Source organism: Podarcis filfolensis (assembly GCF_964270895.1).
Source record: "Podarcis filfolensis genome assembly, chromosome: 2".
NCBI classification, from domain to species: domain Eukaryota; kingdom Metazoa; phylum Chordata; class Lepidosauria; order Squamata; family Lacertidae; genus Podarcis; species Podarcis filfolensis.
In genome coordinates this window covers 105,762,362-105,782,510 of record NC_139605.1, presented here as the reverse complement: position 1 = coordinate 105,782,510, position 20,149 = coordinate 105,762,362, and the positions used below count along the sequence as shown (strand labels likewise).

The 20,149-nt window shown below is 43.0% G+C and overlaps 1 protein-coding gene across 1 annotated transcript in view; it reads left to right on the top strand.

Moving 5' to 3' along the window:
• The first annotated feature begins 5,563 nt into the window (after window positions 1-5,563).
• The window catches only part of ANKFN1 (ankyrin repeat and fibronectin type III domain containing 1), a 271,898-nt gene continuing 257,312 nt past the window's right edge, over window positions 5,564-20,149 (top strand). The window contains exon 1 of the mRNA XM_083598613.1: window positions 5,564-5,679. The gene's annotated coding sequence lies outside the window, so the exon portion shown is untranslated. The remainder of the gene's footprint in view (window positions 5,680-20,149) is intronic.

Genomic DNA, 20,149 nt, shown 5'->3' with positions numbered 1-20,149 from the left:
TTAAAGTTCCCAGCCCTTGATGAGAATGTTTATTAGTAATCTAAATTCCCATGATATCTCTCAAGCTAAGCAGGCTCAAGGATCTCTATATGATGCTTCTGCAAAATTCCAAGGTGTTGCTGGTAGACTGTAGCAGTCCAATACAAGTTATATTTACTCAGAAATAAATCTGATTGGTTTCTGAGGGATTTGCAGGTAGAAGTGTTTAGGATTGCAGAAGACGATGAGCTTTCTTACAGAGATCATAGGTTACAGGGCCCATGACACTCTCCATCAGTAATCATTCTGGGAATTTTTGCATGCACAATGGCACTGCAGAGCCATGTACTTTGTGAGAAATACCAACATGTTGGCAATTTATTTATTTTTTAATCTCAGCATGTAAAAAACTTGTGTATCCCCAAATAAATTGGCCATTTTGGAACAGCTGTTGCTTAAATTGGTAAAAAATAACACTGAAACAGGAAATGGTACTATTTATATTTATTACATTCAATTCTCTGCCTTTCCTCCAATGCACTCAAGGTGCTGTAAACAGCTCTCACCTCACCCTCATCTCACCCTTGCAACAACAGCTTTGTGGGGTATGGTTTGGCTGAGAAACAGTGAATGAACCAAGGTCACCAAGTGAGCTTCATGGCTGAGTGAGCATTTGAACCCTGGTGTCCACGTTCCAGCCCAACACTCTAACCACTACACCACTAAATAATAATAATAATAATAATAATAATAATAACCGGGCTCAGGGCAGCTAACAACAAATTTAAAACACTTAATTGATGCAACAAAAAACAGCATAAAATACAGTATAAAACATGGATAACAATAAATTCAGAATTCAAAAATCAATTTGGGGGAGGGGGAATTCATCCAATAAACATTAGATGATCACCAGGGCTAGCTGGCTAAATTAGTCCTATTTGGGCCAGTGTGGAGACCAGGGGAGAATTAGCTGTGGGATCCCAGAGTGGGTAATCTTCATAAAAAGGGGAGGGGGAAGGAAGGAAGGGGAATAAAAGATCAGGCTAAGTTCAAATTGAAAGCCAGGCGGAATAGCTCTGTCTTACAGGCCCTGCGGAAGGTAGTTAAATCCTGCAGGGCCCTGGTCTCATGGGACAGAGCATTCCACCAGGTCGGAGCCATCACTGAGAAGGCCCTGCCCCGGGTGGAGGATAATCTGACTTCCTTAGGGCCCGGGACCTCTAAACTATTATTATTCATGGACCTTAAGGTCCTCTGTGGGGCATACCAGGAGAGGCGGTCCCGTAAATACGAGGGCCCTAAGCCACAATTGTTTGCACAACAGTGCTTTGGGAATAGTGAGGGGTGGCTCCAGATTCATGCTCCCTGGTTAATTTCTGCCTAGTGAGTTTACTAGTGGTGGGCTGCAGCAGTTGCCCATGATTTGCAATGATGGGAAACAGCTGAAGGGTGTGTTCACAAAAACAAATGTTCTTACAAAGCCTGTCCTGGTGTTCACACAGCAAGGTAAAGGTAAAGGGACCCTTGACCATTAGGTCCAGTCGTGACTGACTCTGGGGTTGCGGCGCTCATCTTGCTCCACTGGCCGAGGGAGCCAGCGTACAGCTTTTGAGTCATGTGGCCAGCATAACCAAGCTGCCTCTGGCAAACCAGAGCAGCGCACGGAAACGCCGTTTACCTTCCCGCCAGAGCGGTACCTATTTATCTACTTGCACTTTGATGTGCTTTCGAACTGCTAGGTGGGCAGGAGCAGGGACCGAACAATGGGAGCTCACCCCGTCGCGGGGATTCGAACCACTGACCTTCTGATCGGCAAGTCCTAGGCTCTGTGGTTTAACCCACAGGGCCACCCGTGTCCATCACACAGCAAGAGAAGAGGCTTAAGTGTCATTTGCTGTGTCTCATTTTGGGATAAACTGGCTAATATGCATAAGGATGGGTGAATCTTTAGCATCAGGGCAGATCAGTCCTTCAAGGTGTGGCTGAATGTGGGATGTTGTAATCAGTGTTAGAAACTCAGATATATAAGCTAGGCGCCAAACAGCTTCTTAAACCAAAGTTACAGTTGCCAAAATGGAATGTCTAGCTGCTGTTTTGGGACAAGACAGCTCTCAAGTCTTATTTTTCAAATGATGGACTGACTGTGCTTGATTCTCAGTTAAACAACTGGCTAGTTCAGATGACGAACCTTGAGCTAGGTGAAGAACTTTGAGGACTTAAAAAGAAAAGACGTCACTTGATCCAGTCTTAATGTTGACATGGACCACTCATCACGCAAGAATATTCTTCACAACTGTGAGCAGGACAATGTGGTGGGGTAAGTGAGGATAAGCTACAACAATTCACTATAACCTTGTTCACCGCTCCTGCTCAGGCTGCACAGGAAAAAACAATTGGTTCCTGAAATTCATTCTGACTGTGCAGATAAAATATAACTGATAGAATTCTATAGGATGTGATTTCGTGTGAAAACAGTCCAGAGCCAATGATCCCCAGGCATGCATCTACAGATGATAGAGATGTCATGCACCATCCTGACACTCAGGCATCTTCACTTGGTTCCAAGTGGCCAATAAAGTAAGGTAAAGGGACCCCTGACCATTAGCTCCAGTCGTGGCCGACTCTGGGGTTGCGGCGCTCATCTTGCTTTATTGGCAGAGGGAGCCAGCGTACAGCTTCCGGGTCATGTGGCCAGCATGACTAAGCCGCTTCTGGCGAACCAGAGCAGCGCACGGAAACGCCGTTTACCTTCCCACTGGAGCGGTACCTATTTATCTACTTGCACTTTGACGTGCTTTCGAACTGCTAGGTTGGCAGGAGCAGGGACGGAGCAACGGGAGCTCACCCCGTCGCGGGGATTCGAACCGCCGACCTTCTGATTGGCAAGTCCTAGGCTCTATGGTTTAACCCACAGCACCACCCACGTCCCTTGTAAGTGGCCAATAGCCAGGTCCAAAATGCGCCTGATGCCTGGCTAATTTTGATCACTGGTTGAGATATGGAGTTACCCAACACATGAGGAATGTGGGTATGTGTGTAGATAGATAGATAGATATAGATATAGATATAGATATAGATATAGATATAGATATAGATATAGATATAGATATAGCCAGTAATGGCTGGTCCCAATCATGGAGCACAACTCCATCAACAGTCAGCCCCCAGCTGCCTGCCTTTTCCTTTCATCCATTCCAGGAGGTAGCACTTTCGATCAGCTTCTTCCTCCTCAATGTCAGCACTGACCTTACAGAACTCGAAAGGAGGAAGGTAGAGTGAAAACTGGGATTAGCTGGCTCCACTTGTCATAGGCTGCGGCGCCACCTACTGTTGATCTCCCTGCCTTCTGCCTTATCAGCAGCCATGAGTGGCACCAGCCACCACTGTGTACAGCTCCCTTCTATTTTATTTATTTATTGAATTTATATACCGCCCTACACCTGGAGGTCCCAGGGCAGAAAAGATCAGAATATATAAAATCAAAATAAGAACAAGAACCCAGCAGCACCCCATCCAAAAAGGAGCCACATATTAAAAGGGTATAGGATGTCAATCAGGTCAACCAAAGGCCTGGTTAAAAAGGAACATTTTTGCCTGGCGCCAAAAGGTGTGCAATGAAGGCGTCAGGCGAACTTCCCTGGGGAGAGCATTCCACAGATGGGGAGCCACTGCAGAGAAGGACCGTTCTCGTGTTGCTACCCTCCAGACCTCTTGAGGAGGAGGCACATGAAGGAAGGCCTCAGACGGTCATCTCAGGGTCCAGGTAGGTTCATATGGAAAGAGGTGGTCCCTGAGGTATTGCAGTCCTTTTGTGTTTAGCCATCATATCATGCCGCTGCTCCTGGCCCCTGGTGTGTTGAGGGATACTTTCTGAAGTAGGTAGCTTCTTCTATCTGTGTAGAGCCCTTGCAGGGTGTGGAATCTCATGAGACCAGTCTTCTAAAGCATGTGGGAAACTCCATGCACAGAAAAGGCTTCCCACTTCAGAAATTATCCTCAGCATTGGAGCCAACTGCAGAGGGGTTCTGGTTGCTTAAAAGGTAAAGGGACCCCTGACCATTAGGTCCAGCCATGACCGACTCTGGGGTTGCGGCGCTCATCTCGCTCTACTGGCCGAGGGAGCTGGCGTACAGCTTCCAGGTCATGTGACCAGCATGACTAAGCCGCTTCTGGCGAACCAGAGCAGCGCACGGAAACGCCGTTTACCTTCCCGCTTTTGACTGCTAGGTTGGCAGGAGCAGGGACTGAGCAACAGGAGCTCACCCCGTCGTGGGGATTCGAACCGCCGACCTTCTGATCGGCAAGTCCTAGGCTCTGTGGTTTAACCCACAGCGCCACCCGCGTCCCTCTTCTGGTTGCTTGGGTACCCACAATAATATAACTGTGGGGGTGGGCATCCACAAAGTCAATCAAAAAAGCTGGCAGGCAGCAGCACCTCCAAGAGAGAAGCAGTTCAGCTCCACCGTCCACAACCAGCGAGCGAGGAACCCTTTTCCGGGAGTGGGGCTTCCAAGTCTGAGCCCCTCTCCACAAAAAAAAGGGTGTCTCGCTGGCTGAGAATAGCAGGGGGACCGAAGATCCCTCAGCCCCTAGGAGTTGGCTCCTATGGAGGGAAGGAAGGAAGAACAGGAAACCAAGGGTGGATCTACATAAAGGGGGAAAACCCGTTATAAATAAATCAGAAATTAAATCATTATAACACAGGAAAAGAAACACTAGAAAATCGCAAGGATGTTTTTTTCCCCGCTCTCCAGTGTCCTCTGGTGTTGCAGGTGTATGTGTGTGTGTGACGTCGCACGTCCACGTTGTGGTGGCGGGCACCCACAATCCTGAGGGTGAGATGATCCTCAGGATATGAGGGGCCAAGAGGAGTTGCATGACCTGAGGTGGTGGGGCTAAAGAACACACAACCCCACAGCATTAATGCACTTCTATAGCCCCTTGTGCAAATAATCCACAGAGAGGGCTTGCACCTATCTGAGAAATGTGGAGCTAATATTCTCTTCATGGTTCCCTAGGATCTCTTAGTCTAACCTACATTTTCCTGTTGTGAAGATTAAAAAAAAAAGGAGGGAGGGAGGGAGGGATGGAGGGAGGAGAGAAAACCACACAAACTGCCCTGAGCACCTTGGGGGAAGAGTGGAATATAAATCTAAAAGAAAGAGAAAACCAGCAGGATTGTGTGTTTGCTAAAACAAACCGTTTACCCAGGTGTGTGTGTGCAGTGCATATAATGTGGTCAGGCTTTTGTTGAACGAATCCATGATGGTTGCACCCAGCTTTATCCACGCAGCTAGGGGTTCATGAATAATTGCTTGTAGGCTTCCCAAGGTTCAGAATGCCAACAGGAGACAGATGATACGCAACAGCACATTATTGCAATTGAGAATGTGTTGCCTTTTCATCTCAGGTTGCTACCTCCAGAGTATACAGAGGCTATCAGTTGTCTTTCTCGTCTAGTGTTAATCCCTAGCAACAGGGAGATGACATCGCCAAGCCTTTGCCTGTTTTAGGGGAGCAACAGAGCTCCTAGTGCTGGAATCAGTGAGTCAGGGGGGGCATCAGGGGAATGAGCAGCCCTCAGGAGCGAAAAATAAAAGGGGGGGGGTTGTTTTAAGGAAGGCTTGTGTCATCCACAAACCAAAAAGCATCTGAAGGCAGATTTGGGGACACAGACAAGCAGAAGCCACGCCACATGTAAGTAACTGTGCATGATTTTAAAATGCTCGGTTCTCTTTTTGTTTCCTTAAAATGAGCTCCTCAAAGTTTACATGTTACCCATAGGTAGCTACCCCCAAACCTGAAATGCTGAATAGATATCTCTAAAGAAGTACAGCAGAGGCATTTTATTTTTTTTTTAAAAAAAGTCTGTTTTGAAAGAATTGGATTTTTGCATCTTTTGCCCCGGCAAGCTTCCTGCTCTTCCAACACACGTCTTGCTCTGAAACTGAGAAATATTGGCAAAGAGTGTTGTGCTTTAATAAGATGTTACTGACTAGAAACCAAATAAGTACAGCCTTCCAAGAGAAGCTGTTTGATTTCTTCTGGCTGTAGGATTTGTTGCATCTCACTTGTTCTTACAATTTTGTTGTTGTTTAGTCGTTTAGTCATGTCCGACTCTTTGTGACCCCATGGACCAGAGCACGCCAGGCACTTCTGTCTTCCACTGCCTCCCGCAGTTTGGTCAAACTCATGTAGGTAGCTTCAAGAACACTGTCCAACCATCTCATCCTCTGTTGTCCCCTTCTCCATGTGCCCTCCATCTTTCCCAACATCAGGGTCTTTTCCAGGGAGTCTTCTCTTCTCATGAGGTGGCCAAAGTATTGGAGCCTCAGCTTCAGGATCTGTCCTTCCAGTGAGGACTCAGAGCTGATTTCCTTCAGAATGGAAAGGTTTGATCTTCTTGCAGTCCATGGGACTCTCAAGAGACTCCTCCAGCACCATAATTCAAAAGCCTCAATTCTTTGGCGATCAGCCTTCTTTACGGTCAGCTCTCACTTCCATACATCACTACTGGGAAAACCATAGCTTTAACTATACGGACCTTTGTCATCAAGGTGATGTCTCTGCTTTTTGAGTTGTTGTCTAGGTTTGTCATTGCTTTTCTCCCAAGAAGCAGGCATCTGTTAATTTCGTGACTGCTGTCACCATCAGCAGTGATCATGGAGCCCAAGAAAGTAAAATCGTTCTTACAATTAGTCGGGGCCAAACATGCCCTGTGGTATCCATGCTTTTGTCACCAGAATTTCTTTGTTTCCTTAAAAATAGCTGGTGTGGGGCAGTTTAGACCAGGACCATAGTGCACTAGGAAGGGGTTAACCCTCCCTTGCCACCCACCCCAATTTAAACAAGCCTTTACCATGAAAGTGTGGGGTTTTTTTTGGGGGGGGGAATGAAGGTCCTTGTATTGCACTGTGTTGCCTTGCCCCCATGGCTAACACGAGCTTTAGAGGGCAACTTAAACAGAACTTGGAAAGTAAATGTTCAGAACTCCAAATCAGCTCCCCTACACACACATACTTGCTGTTTCTGAGCACAATTTGAAGTGTTGGTGCTGACCTTTAAAGCCCTAAATGAGGAGCAGACAGGTTCTGCACATCCCAGTGCAGTTCTCATATTCATTGCTTGGCATAGTGAAGCTGGCCACTACGTGACTTCTAGGCATCGTTTTTTCACTGTGACGAACTTTCCCACCACACCCACCCTGTCGTGATGACGTCCATGGCTCATATAGTTGCGAGCGTTTTAACAGCTGCGATTTTTGGACTACAGCTCTCATCAGCCCCAACTAGCATGGCCAATGGTCAGGAATGATAGGAAATGTAGCCTCAAACATCTAGAGGGCTCCACATTGTCCACGCTTGCTATGCAAGGGTGAGGAGTGCTTAGTGTTTAGGCAGCTTCAGCAAACAATTGTGTTTTCAGCTTTGAGAGTTGTGTTCGTAGCAAGAGCAATGACAATCCCCCATTACAAAGATCAAGGCTGCTGCAAAAAACGAAGGCAAAATTATATATTGCATGCACCTGTAACTCCTGCACTTTTGAGGTGTTATGGCAGCTCTGTGTCTCTCTTGATGGCAGAGAAAAAACTAAATGCCTTGAATGTGTTATGATTCAGACTACTGGAATTAGCTCCCTTTGGGGGGAAATTCAGCTCCATGGTGCGAAATGAAAGCTACGCATTTAGCAACAACGCACATTATATCCCAATATTAATTAACCTCCTAGTTAGGTGGGGGGGGGATGAATAATTGCACTGGATAATTGAAAACGGAGCGCACTTCAAGTCGTTGTGCTACATTTTGTGTTTATCAAAAAGGAACACATTGGCAATTAAAAATTGCCTTCTTTTAGTCAGGTCCATTCACAAAACAAATTTGCTCCCATAACAATATATAATTTGACATTGCAAATGTTGATGTCTTAAATCAGACCTTCCAAGTGTCCCTATTTTCCAGGGACAGTCCCAGATTAACAGAAGCTGTCCCGGTTTCTGATTTGATCCCGGAATGCCCCACTTTTCCCTAGGATGTCCCTATTTTCATCAGAGAAATGATGGACGATATGGAGATAAGTAACAATCTTTAGAAGACATATGAAGGCAGCCACGTGTAGGGAAGTTTTTAATGTTTAGTGTTTTATTATTTTTTAATATATGTTGGAAGCCACCCAGAGTGGCTGATGCAACTCAGTCAGATGGGTGAGTAACAACAACAATAGTAACAACTGCTGCTACTACTATTACTACTACTACTACTACTATGGAATAGGACACCCCTATTTTCATCAGAGAAATGTTGGAGGGTATGTTATATCTTCCATTTATTTAATACTTGCGCATTTTTCATATAATCTTCACCCAGTCATTGGGACCCGATGTTAGTTGATTCTAGTATTTGTTACTTGACAGCATGTGATAATTGATTTGAACTGGCATTTAGTGGTTGGTGGTCTTGAAAGTTGATACATTTTTATATATTGCAATGCTTCTCAATCTTTATATTTTAGGGAATATTTTCTGCACCAACTTTTTTTGCCGGATAATCAGTGCTCACAGACAGTCCATATATTTCAAGTTTTTCAAGTTTTTGCAACCTCTTTTGGCCAAATGCCTGCCAAAGCAACTGGCAAGTGTGTGATGAATTTTTGCAGGTGATTTTGCTGTCTAGAATCATGCATTGAGTCCTATCTGGGGGGAAAAGTGGAGTGTAAATAAATATATAATAATATTAATCTGGTGATGTGTTTCTATAACATTCGTCACTTACTGATAAGAGGTCGCACACACACACACACACACAGGGACGCAGGTGGCACTGTGGTCTAAACCACTGAGCCTCTTGGGCTTGCTGATCAGAAGGTCGGCGGTTCGAATCCCCGCGACAGAGTGAGCTCCCGTTGCTCTGTCCCAGCTCCTGCCAACCTAGCAGTTTGAAAGCACACCAGTGCAAGTAGATAAATAGGTACTGCTGTGGTGGGAAAGTCAATGGTGTTTCCATGCGTTCTGGCATTCCTCATGGTCCTCCATGTGCTAGTAGCAGTTTAGTCCTGCTGGCCACATGACCCAGAAAGCTGTCTGTGGACAAACGCCCTCTTCCTGGGCCTGAAAGCAAGATGAGCACTGCAACCCCATAGTCACCTTTGACTGGACCTAGCCGTCCAGGGGTCCTTTATACACACACATACGTTGGATAAGTTGGGTTTGAAAATAAGACACTGCTGACTGTAGCCTCCTAAGGAGACTGGGCTGAAATTTAACCTGGAAATTTGGGAACACCCTGGCCTTGACCTTTGGGCAGACTGGGGATAGATGGGTAAGAAGGTGAAAATATTCCTATGGAGGATATTGTTAAAATCTTAGAAAGCTGGTGCCTGCTTTTCATTTCAATTATAGGCTAGGCATTTTATTTTTTTAAGTTTTAAGCTTTCCTGTTAAAAATCTTCAGTTCATAGTTATACTCTTGAGTCTTGAGCATCTGAAGAAGTAGACAACAACCTATGATTAAGCTTATGACTAACATTTATGAATGTTTTTATTGATCACTTTTGAGTTTTACATGGTTTACCCTGACTTTGAGCAACCTCGGGGGAGTCCTCTTAAAGGCTTAATGGTGTGTATAAATAAAATCACTTTCGAGATACTGCAGCGCTTTTGTTTGTCTCAGGAATCCTGGTGAAATCTCCTTCTGGCAGATTATGGTTTGTAACTTTTCCCTTTGCAGCTTCAGCCAACTAGAAGTGTATTTTGTTCATTCCCCGGAGCGGTGGTCCGTGGACTCCAGGAGGTCTGCATAACCCACTCACGGGGTCTTCAGCACCATTCACATAACAAAAACTACCCGTAGGGTTGCCATATGTCCTCTTCTTCCAGGACACGTCCTCTTTTTCATGGGTATATAAAATGAGAGTCGTCATAGCAAGCCATAGTTAAAAGGAGAAGTTGGTAAATGTGTCCTCTTTTTTGCTCTTCAAAATATGGCAACCCTATAAGAAATCAAAAATTTAAAAAGTAGGGAATCCATGGCTTGGCTTTAGAAAAACAGGAGGTCTACAGTACTTAGCTAATTGGGAACCATTGACTGCCATTTCTGTGGAGTTCAAGCCAGAGTATGAACCTACCTGGACCCTGAGATCATCCTCTAAGGTCCTTCTTCATGTGCCTCCTCCACGAGAGGTCTGGAGGGTGGTCACACGAGAACAGTCCTTTTCTCCAGTGGCTCCCCATTTGTGGAATCCTCTCTCCAGGGAGGTTCAGCTGGTGCCTTCATTATACACCTTTGGGCACCAGGAGAAAACATTCCTCTTCAACCAGGTCTTTGGCTGCTTGACATCCGATGCCCTTTTAAATGTGTTGTGGAAGGGAAGGATTATTGGTTTGTTTTTTTGTCCTTCAGTATGTATTTTGTGTTTTTCGTATTGTAATTGTATGCTGTGGACTGCCCTGAGATCTATGGGGATAGGGTGGTATACAGATTAATTAAATAAATAAAATTAAATAATAACTAATGATATTTCCCATTGTGGAGCAATTAATTATTTAAATTATAGCAATTACTTCTAAATGTGCACCTACACACATAAATCAGCACATGCAAATCTTTGGTCCTGTCTTTGGTGATGCACATTCTTATTGTGAAAAATGCCAAAGGTGTGTGTGAATCGGACCTTTGCTTTCAAGTATTATGGAATAGATCAGGCATAGGCAAACTCGGCCCTCCAGATGTGTTGGGACTACAACTCCCATCATCCCTAGCTAACAGGACCAGTGGTCAGGGAAGATGGGAATTGTAGTCTCAAAACATCTGGAGGCCAAGTTTGCCTATGCCTGGAATAGATGATAGATAAGATAAGATTAGATTAGATATAGGGTGAATGGATTGGTTCTTCAGTGATTGTCTCAGATATTCCATATGCTTTTAAGACAAAAAAAATAGTATAAAACTTCTGCCCTTCAAGAGAACCCAGTGAGCAACTACTAACACAGCGCAATTCCTCCTGCATCAGACTCATGGCTCTTCTGAAAATGTTCACATGCTGACTTCCTGTTTTCTCATACATACAAAAGATGTATAGTCAAGGTAACCTTCGGGTTACTGGCTTGCTGTTTCACAGATTGTAAGGGAACTTTTGTGATAAAGTCATTGCATTCCCTCTGTGCAATATATAATCAAATCAACTTGCAGCTACGGGATGCATTCTGTAGCTAGTCTTGCTTATTAGCTTACACTTTAGATAAAGCACAATGGAAATTCCCTGGTGCTTTAGCTGACAAAGACCCTCCGGTCCACAGCCTTACTGGTTGTAATTGCATGTAATGGAGGAAAGAGCTAACTTTTTAAAAAGCAGGTAGGTTGGTGGGAAATATGCTTGGCAGGATTTAATTGCACAGCTCCTCTTGAATAGCAACGGGATCCAGAGTTGAATGCAGTTCAACAGCTATTTTATGTGACAGCCTTTTTAACAAATAAGTTTGATGTGCATCTTGGTTCTGGGATTAAATCTTGCCCTTTCAGAAATGTGTGTGTGAAATCTCTCTCTCTCTCTCTCTCTCTCTCTCTCTCTCTCTCTCTCTCTCTCTCTCTGTGTGTGTGTGTGTGTGTACACACTTTGTGTCCCTGGTGATGTCATTAAGCATGGCACACTAAACATTAACTACAGTTGCTGAGAGCAGATAACTCAAATAAAAAGCACTAGGTCGAACAAATGAGCCAACATGTCGCTGGTTGGAAAGTAAGATAGAAACCTTAGAAGCTCAGGTCCAGATTAAGTGACTGGGTTGCCCCAGCCACTCTGGGCGACATATTAAAAAGTAATAAAACATTCAACATTAAGAAACTTCCCCATAAAGGGCTGCCTTCAGATGTCTTCTGAATTTGTATGTTCTGAAGTTGTATGGTTACTGATCTCCGTGGCTTGAGGGTTGCATAACTCCATACCCTCTCCAACATTTCTCTGATGAAAATAGGGACGTCCTAAGGAAAAGCAGGACATTCCAGGATTAAATCAGAAACTGGGAAGGCTTCTGTAAATCCAGGGCTGTCCCTGGAAAAGGCATACTTGGAGGTCTGAGTTGTTCAGAGTGGGTAACAGTATTCAAACAGGTATAATTCAATGTATATGCCTCAGGTACAAATCTGATACATCATTAGCACCTGCCAGTGGGAATGTTGGTTGCTTTAAGGGCTATGGAATCAATCTGGTTTATTTAAACCCAAACAAATTTGTGGCCAAAGAAAGCCACAGCCTGTTTTCTTTGGTTCTACTTATTTTTTCCCTTTTTCCATTTTGACTAAAGCATTAATAACCCTTAACATATACAGTGGCTAACCACAGTCGTCACCCTGTGACCTACTCTGGCAACGCAAGGGCCAAAATTTAGCAGGGCTTGGGCCTACGTTCCCCATTGTGGCAGCTGGGAAGACACTTGAATCAACAGGCTCAGCCTTTATAGTGCCTGCTGTCTCAAGACTAGTTTTATTGTGTGTTTGCAAAATGAAACTACTGTATCTTATTATCGGGTTGGAGGAAGGATAAGATACTTCTTATCCAAGTTACAGACCTTTCATTTGTGTCGAGAGTTCTTAACAAAACTCCGGATCAAAGTCTTGCTGGGCATGGCCTTCTATCTTTGAGGCGAGCCTTTCAGTTTCAAAATGCATTTATCATGAAGGGAAAAGTCAAGGAGGGAACATCTGTTCTTTAATGCAAGATACATTTATGATAGTTTATCACCTAGCAGTGAAGCTAATCGGGTTGCAATAAAGGAAAGCCCAAGGACACATCGGGGCTTCTTTCAAGCTCCCTGTATTTAAAATTAAAAGTAAATAAATGTCAGTACATCTGGGGTTAGCAGGTCTCCCACAGTGCCTAGTAGATTGGAAATGGAGGCCTGAACAAAATGTAGCAAAACATATTTATTGTTTTTTTAAAATAAATAAATAAATAGGGATGTCCTCCCATAACCTCCAAAATTTCTCCAATGAAAACAGGGGTGTCCTAAGGAAAAGAGGGACATTCCGGGATCATATCAGAAACTGGGATGCTTTCTGTAAATCTGGGACTGTCCCTGGAAAATAGGGACACTTGCAAAGTCTGGGGTGGGGGAGGTAGGTCTCGCGATGAAGGAGGCATTAATCCTTGTAGCCATAAGCCTTGCCTCTTGTGGTTAGCCAGTATTTATGGGGGTTTTTTGGGGGGGCAGCAGAACCGAGCTATCTGTGTTGTGATTGGTCAGTTAAGTATTTTTATTTATTTACTTGATTTAGGGGGGCAGCTGTCCCCTGGCTATGCCCATGCCTCAAGGCTCTGAAAGCATTTCCCCCCAAGTTCTTGAAAGAATGAAGAACCACAGTTTCAGATTTTTATCATAAGACTAATGTTATGAGATGCAAAGGAAATTGGCTTTACTTTTAAGGGATGCAATATACAGTAAGTGGGGGGGGCAGCCTTTTTCTGATTCAAAATTAATTGAAAAACTTGTGTGTCTGGTGGAATTGTGCCTAAAAGTCTAAGAGAATTGCATTTAAGAAAAAGCATGCTCTGATGATTTGACATCAAAGTGTATGTGCTCATAGAAATTCTCCTTTTTGCCAGTGATCTTCACTACAGTAGACATTGCGCAGCATTTAGGGAAATGAGTCAGGCTTCATGCAGACTTTATAGGACAGCTTTTTCTAAAGTGAAAATTGGCCAGTGTCTTAGATTAGGAATTTTTGAACTTCTGGTCATGGTGAAGTCTCTTTGAGGCAAGAAAAACAATGGCTTGAACATTCCCCATAATAGGTTCTGAGCGCTCTCTCTCTCTCTCTCTCCTTTGTACTCATTTTAACTGTGGTTTCATATTGCTGTCCTTAATATTTTGTTGTATGCCACTCTGATACTTTTACTGAAGGGTTGCCCTTTTTTAAGAAAAAAAGAAAAAGAAAAAGAGAGAAGGAAGGAAGGAAGGAAGGAAGGAAGGAAGGAAGGGTAAAATTTGCAAATAATTACATGTGGCATGTTTATATTAAACCTTGCAATAGCTGACACTCCTATAAAAAAGGCAAGAATTCATTGATCTTATAAAAATAGGTGTTGTTGGTCTCTGGGCCTGAAGCCTGATACCGGAGACTAGATTTAATAGAAGCAAAAGAGCTTGAAAGTGAAAAACAACAACAAATACTACAAAGAATGAGAATAATAATAGGTGTTGTGAGTTTGGGGTAACCAAAAGCAAATTTGGAACCTGGCTTCTTTTTGTTTTGTGGGAAATGAAGGAAAGGGAGTCACTGTAACAAAAGTGAGAGAAGTATGAATAGGAGCCACCAACATTGCCTGTCTCTCCATCTGCCACAGTTGCTGAACGTCCCAATGCTTTGGAGAATGCTCTGGGATATAAGCAGAGTGGCAACAGGTCTTGGATGGGAGCAATTATGCATGGCAGCTGATTCCACCTTCCTGTGCCTCCTTTTCCTGCTTTCGTTCCTTTTCTGCCTGGAGGACTGATGTCCCAGGGAATTGCCAGCAATGCATGTCCCCATTCAATCAATATAAAATCCATGGGGCCATTCACAAAGTACCTTGTACATGAAAAGGAATAAGGGGTGGTTTGAAAACAAGGAGTTTAGAAGCAGTTTTCCCATATACGGCATGGCAATGAACTCACTTGTTTAAAAAGTGGGGAGCAAAAGTCCTACTGGGCTAGATCAAGCCTTCATATGAGCCGAAGCAGCTATTTCAGTCCCAGCCAGTCCTTTGAGGTAGTTTCAGATTACCGCATGTTGTGGAATGCCAGATTTATATACATTTACTGCATGGTGGAATATAGCACATGGAAAGCCTGTTGCCTGTAGTGAAAGTTGAAGTAATTGAGTAATTGTAAGATGCTGTTCCTGGGTACTTCATATAGTAGCTCAGCAAGTAATATCCTTTACTCTAGGTCCGTATTGTTCCCATATTAGGGCCTGGTTCATGCCTTGGGTTAGTGAGTCCATGGAAGTGTGCTTACTGTCTCTGCTCCTCCCTGGGTTCTTTTGCTAACCCAAGTCAATATTTGCCTCAGAAAGTTTTCCAAACCGGGGTTCATAAGGGTCTCTCTTCGCTAATCACAAGCTGCAGCCAACGCTTGTTCTTGGTTAGCTCTGTAACACCTCTCAGGTGGGCGCCATTGCCATTATAAGAGAACAAGGGAGGCATTTATGGTGAGTTCCGGCACCTCTTTTTCTAGAAAAATAGTACTGGTTATAGCCCATGGTTTGTGAGGAGAGTGCTTAACCACAAGCCCTGGTTTGGCTAAACCTTATCTTTGCTTAGCTTGGCGCTGTCAGACCCTCCAAATGTCCCTATTTTCCAGGGACATTCCCAGATTTACAGAAGCCGTCCTGGTTTCTGATTTGATCCCAGAATGTCCCAAATAGGACATCTCTATTTTCATCAGAGAAATGTTGGAGGGTATGGAGTTATGCGACTCTTGAGCCAAGGAGATAAGTAACTAAACAACTTTATATCTGAAGGCAGCCCTGTATGGAAAGGTTGTTTTTTTAATGTTTAATGTATTATTATGTTTTTATATATGTTGGAAGCCGCCCAGAGGGGCTGGCGCAACCCAGTCAAATGGGTGGGGTATAAATAATAAAATTGAATAGGATGTCCCTATATGAATAGGATGTCCCTATTTTCATCAGAGAAATTTTGGAGGGTATGACTGCAGCAGCAAAAAGGACAGAAGAGGAGTAAAATGGTTGTGAGCTCTTTCCTGGGAGCCTATACATGCTCATTGTCTTACTAAGCCAACACTTGGCTTACCACAGGCATCCCCAAATCTGGCCCTCCAGCTGCTTTGGGACTACAATTCCCATCATCCCTGACCACTGGTCCTGATAGGTAGGGCTGATGGGAGTTGTAATCCCAAAACAGTTGGAGGGCCGAGTTTGGGGGTGCCTGGCTTAGCATGTCATGAGAGCCAGACCTATACATGTAGAAAAAATGGCTTACCTAGTCCATCAAGTGAATTTGTAGCTGAGTCTTAAATGAGGGGCTTACTCAGCTTGTGTTCGTAATTGCTATGCGACAACAGCTTTGCGGTTTTTAAATATTCAGGCAAAAAGAAAAGAAAAGGCAGCCTTACCGTTACCTATGCATGTGCAGAAGCAGAGATTATGGTTTCTGCCTTGTACAAGTCTAGACTGTTTTGCTGAGAAGGAATAAAATCTTTTGTTGTCACCAATGGAAGCGAAGGCGCAGAAAAAGCTCAATATGGAGGCCAAATGGCCGAAATATTGGGAAATTCTGGAACAAGATGGATATATGGAACTGGCGGAAATGACTGGCAGAATCCGAGACCAGGGAGAACAGTTGGTGGATAAAGACTATTTACAGAAATATTGTAAAATTAATGAATGTTAGAAAAATGTTGGAATGAAGTTATATGGCTTTAGTAGAAATGTTATAAGGAACTAAGTACAAATAGATTATTTGTGTATTAAAAGGAAAAATAATGTTAGAATATGTTAAGATAATTACAGGACAGAAAACAGAGGAAGATGGAAAGGAATTGCTGAAACAATTATCTGAAGTGGAATACGAAAAGGGAGGTGCGAGGAGGTCGTTGGAACAAGTGAATGAAAGATAAGATATGGAAATTGTTTGCTGTGTTTTAAATTGTTTTTGTTTTGTTTTGTTGGTTTAATGTCCTAGTGTTAGTGTTATGTAGTGTTTTTGTTTTTCTATTGTATTGTATTGTTTTGTTTAACTTTTTTTTCTCTTGTAGTGTTTAAATTGCTGGGAAAGTAATAAATATCATTTTTTTTTTAAAAAAAGTCTAGACTGTTTGTCCCTCAAGTCATATTCAGACTAGTAGCAGCCCCCCTGGGACGCAGAAGCCATTCCGTTTATTTGCTTCTTGATTTCCTTTTTCTTTTTAACTGGAAGTGTCAGGATTGAACCTGAAACCTTCTGCATGCAAAAGGTGTGCTTTACCTCCAAGCTACAGCTCATATCTGGAAATTTCTGTCCGGCTGCGAGGAAAATGGCAAGAGTCATGGACAACACCTTCAGAACTGTCACACTGCAAAAGATTGCTTGAAAAACACTTGGTAGCCCATAATAACCTCTCCTGGTTATTGCACATGTCTGTAATCATAACATGGCTTAAGAAATAAGTGGCTAAATAATTTTGCCTGATTCTTCCCATTGCAAATCACCAGGAGATTGTGGCATGATTAAATACCGAGGACTGAATAGTTTTTGAGGATGCAATTAAATGCTTTGACGATAGCAAAATGTTAAGTGTTCTCTCGATGCTACCCATAATTTCAGTGGCCACCTCCATAGAATGTAATGACAGGGTCTTTGGCAGTGATTGTTCCTTTATTGCTATTAGGAAACCTTTGTGTTTCCGTCCTCAATAGTATCTTCAAGCTATTTATGAAAATCTGCTGTTGTGTTCTCACAAAATTGCAAATAACAGGGATTACGAGTGGAAAAGTCTGCTTGCTAAGTCCCAGTTAGAGCATGTCAAAGCACTAGAGCTGCCTCTGAGAAATTTGTAGAAGTGTCGGTGGAAGAAGATTGGAAAAAATTTAAAGATTATTTACAGAAATGCTGTAAAATTAATGAATGTTAGAAAAATGCTGGAATGAAGTTATATGGCTTTAGCAGAAATGTAATAAGGAATTAAGTACAAATACATTTTTAATGTATTAAAGGGAAAAAATAAGGTTAGAGTAAGTTAAGATAAATTACAGGACAGAAAACAGAGGAAGATGGAAAGGAATTGCTGAAACAGTTAATTGAAGTGGAATACAAAAAGGGAGGTCGTGGAAACAAGTGAATGAAAGTTAAGAGATTGAAATTATTGGATGTGTTCTAAATTGTGTTTGTTTTGTTTTGTTAATCTAATGTTTTGTGTTAGTGTTACGTAGTGTTTTTGTTTTTGTATAGTGTTGTATTGTTCTGTTGAAATTTTTTTTCTTTTATAGTCTTTAAACTGTTAATAAATATTATTTTTAAAAAAGAGAGAAATTTGTAGAAGTGAGGGTGTGGTTCTGATGATGTGTATAGAATTTACCATCAGATGTAGCAAAAATCTTGCATCTCCAGCTTTGGGTATCATGGGAAAGGATACAGAGACCAACTTGCACAGAACAATGTCAGGCTTGTACACATGTGTTTCATTTTGGCAGAGGGAGAGAATTATGAGGGTGGCGCTGTGGTCTAAACCACTGAGCCTCTTGGGCTTGCCGATCAGAAGGTTGGCGGTTCGAATCCCTGTGATGGAGTGAGCTCCCCTTGCTCTGTCCCAGCTCCTGCCAACCTAGCAGTTCGAAAACATGCCAGTGCAAGTAGATAAATAGGTACTGCTGTGGTGGGAAGGTAAATGGCATTTCTGTGCGCTCTGGTTTCCATTACGGTGTCCCGTTGCACCAGAAGTGGTTTAGTCCTGCTGGCCACATGACCCGGAAAGCTGTCTGTGGACAAACGCCAGCTTCCTCGGCCTGAAAGCAAGATGAGTGCCGCAACCCCAGAGTCGCCTTTGACTGGACTTAACGGTCCAGGGATCCTTTACCTTTTACCTCCATGTGCATTGTGGATACAGATTTGCATGAATTTTGCAGGTGCTAATAAAAACGTATCAATGCAGATTTTAAATTTCTATAGGTTAAATAGAAATACAATCCATCTCACAATAGCAGGAAAGACTGATTGTGACTTCTCAGTTTCCTGTCTAGGTGCCAACAGTAGCATTCTCCTTTATTAGGTACTTCTTCAATTTGGTTATTAAAATATACTTGGTAGCTCACCAGTGAGAGAGGTAAATCCTTAAATACACACACATGCACCTCATGTGCAGAACATCTTGCAAACACGAGTATCGCTTGATTTGCTCATATGACTCAAGAAATGGGAGAGAAATGTAAAGAAAACATTCCCCCATCTGTGTTTTTAAGTTGGGTAACATCTTAGCTTTGAAGTAGCCTCTTTTCTGTGGGAGACTACGCACAAGCCACAATTAACTGGATAGTCTTCCAAAGGCTACAGTGCTCTCTGCTTATTGGGAGAGAAGGAGGAGGAAAATTTTTGTGTATTCAAAGAGATAACAGTAGGAGATAGTGTAAAGCTATTGAGAATCACTGCTATCAAGAACTGGCTACGGAAGACTTCAGTTTGGTTTTGAGCGGTGTAAATCAGCAATGACCAGGATGAGGCCTGCTGCCTGTGGCTTTGAGTGTTAGGTTCTTGTTAATAGTGACCTTCTTCCTTTTCTGCACCCCCCCCCCACTTTCAAAGCAAAGTTCTACCTCTCATGTTGGAAAAGATGGACACAGCTCCCATCTCAAATTCAGGCTCTTTGCCCAGGTTCAAAGGCCTTTCATTCCTGGACAAAGGCACCCTCTTCTCACCTGAATCACCATGGATTCACAGAAAAACACCACTTTGCTCCAGATATATATGTGAGCAAACTCTGATAAAAAGAAAACCATGAACAGCACAACAGATAGCAGGCAATAATAATAATGATGGTGATGATGATAATATCAACATCATCAACAACAACACAGCAAATGTCCCTGGTGAGCACCCACACAGACTTTGGAAGTTTTGAGAGGGTGCCCAGCACAGCGTCCCTCCCCCCCGACATTATTAGTAAATGAGATTCATAAAGGGAGAAATCAATATTCCTTTTTTAAAAAAATGCAGTGCAAAGACTTGACACATAAAAGCTAAAAAGCAGTGTATAGTATCTCCTTTTGAAATCAATGGCTCAGGGTTTGCCTCAAGGTCATGAAATCCACGCAGCCAAGCTTTGTATCCTTCGCCGAATGAAAACTCCCCCCTGGGAGAAATCTATGGAAAGTGTTATTTTCTTAGAAGGCTGCTTTCCCCTCGCTCATCTGCCTCTTTCTATGTGCTGTGCAGCTTTTCCGTAAAATACTAGGCTTTCATTTCATTTCATTTTTGTTTGGTTTTATTTTAATGGGGTGTCGTTCCTAATTTTATTTTATTTTTCTAGACTTTGTGTGAAGCTTTGGTCCTCTGCCAGTTTTGACAGAAATGCCGCGGACAACAGTTTTGCATTTATGGAAAACATCTGGGGTTAATTGCTGATCATAGCGCCATTATACTGCATTAGAAAAATGGAAGATGCAGGAAGCAAGGTTGGGTCCAGGGCAACTCGCTGCAGCACCAA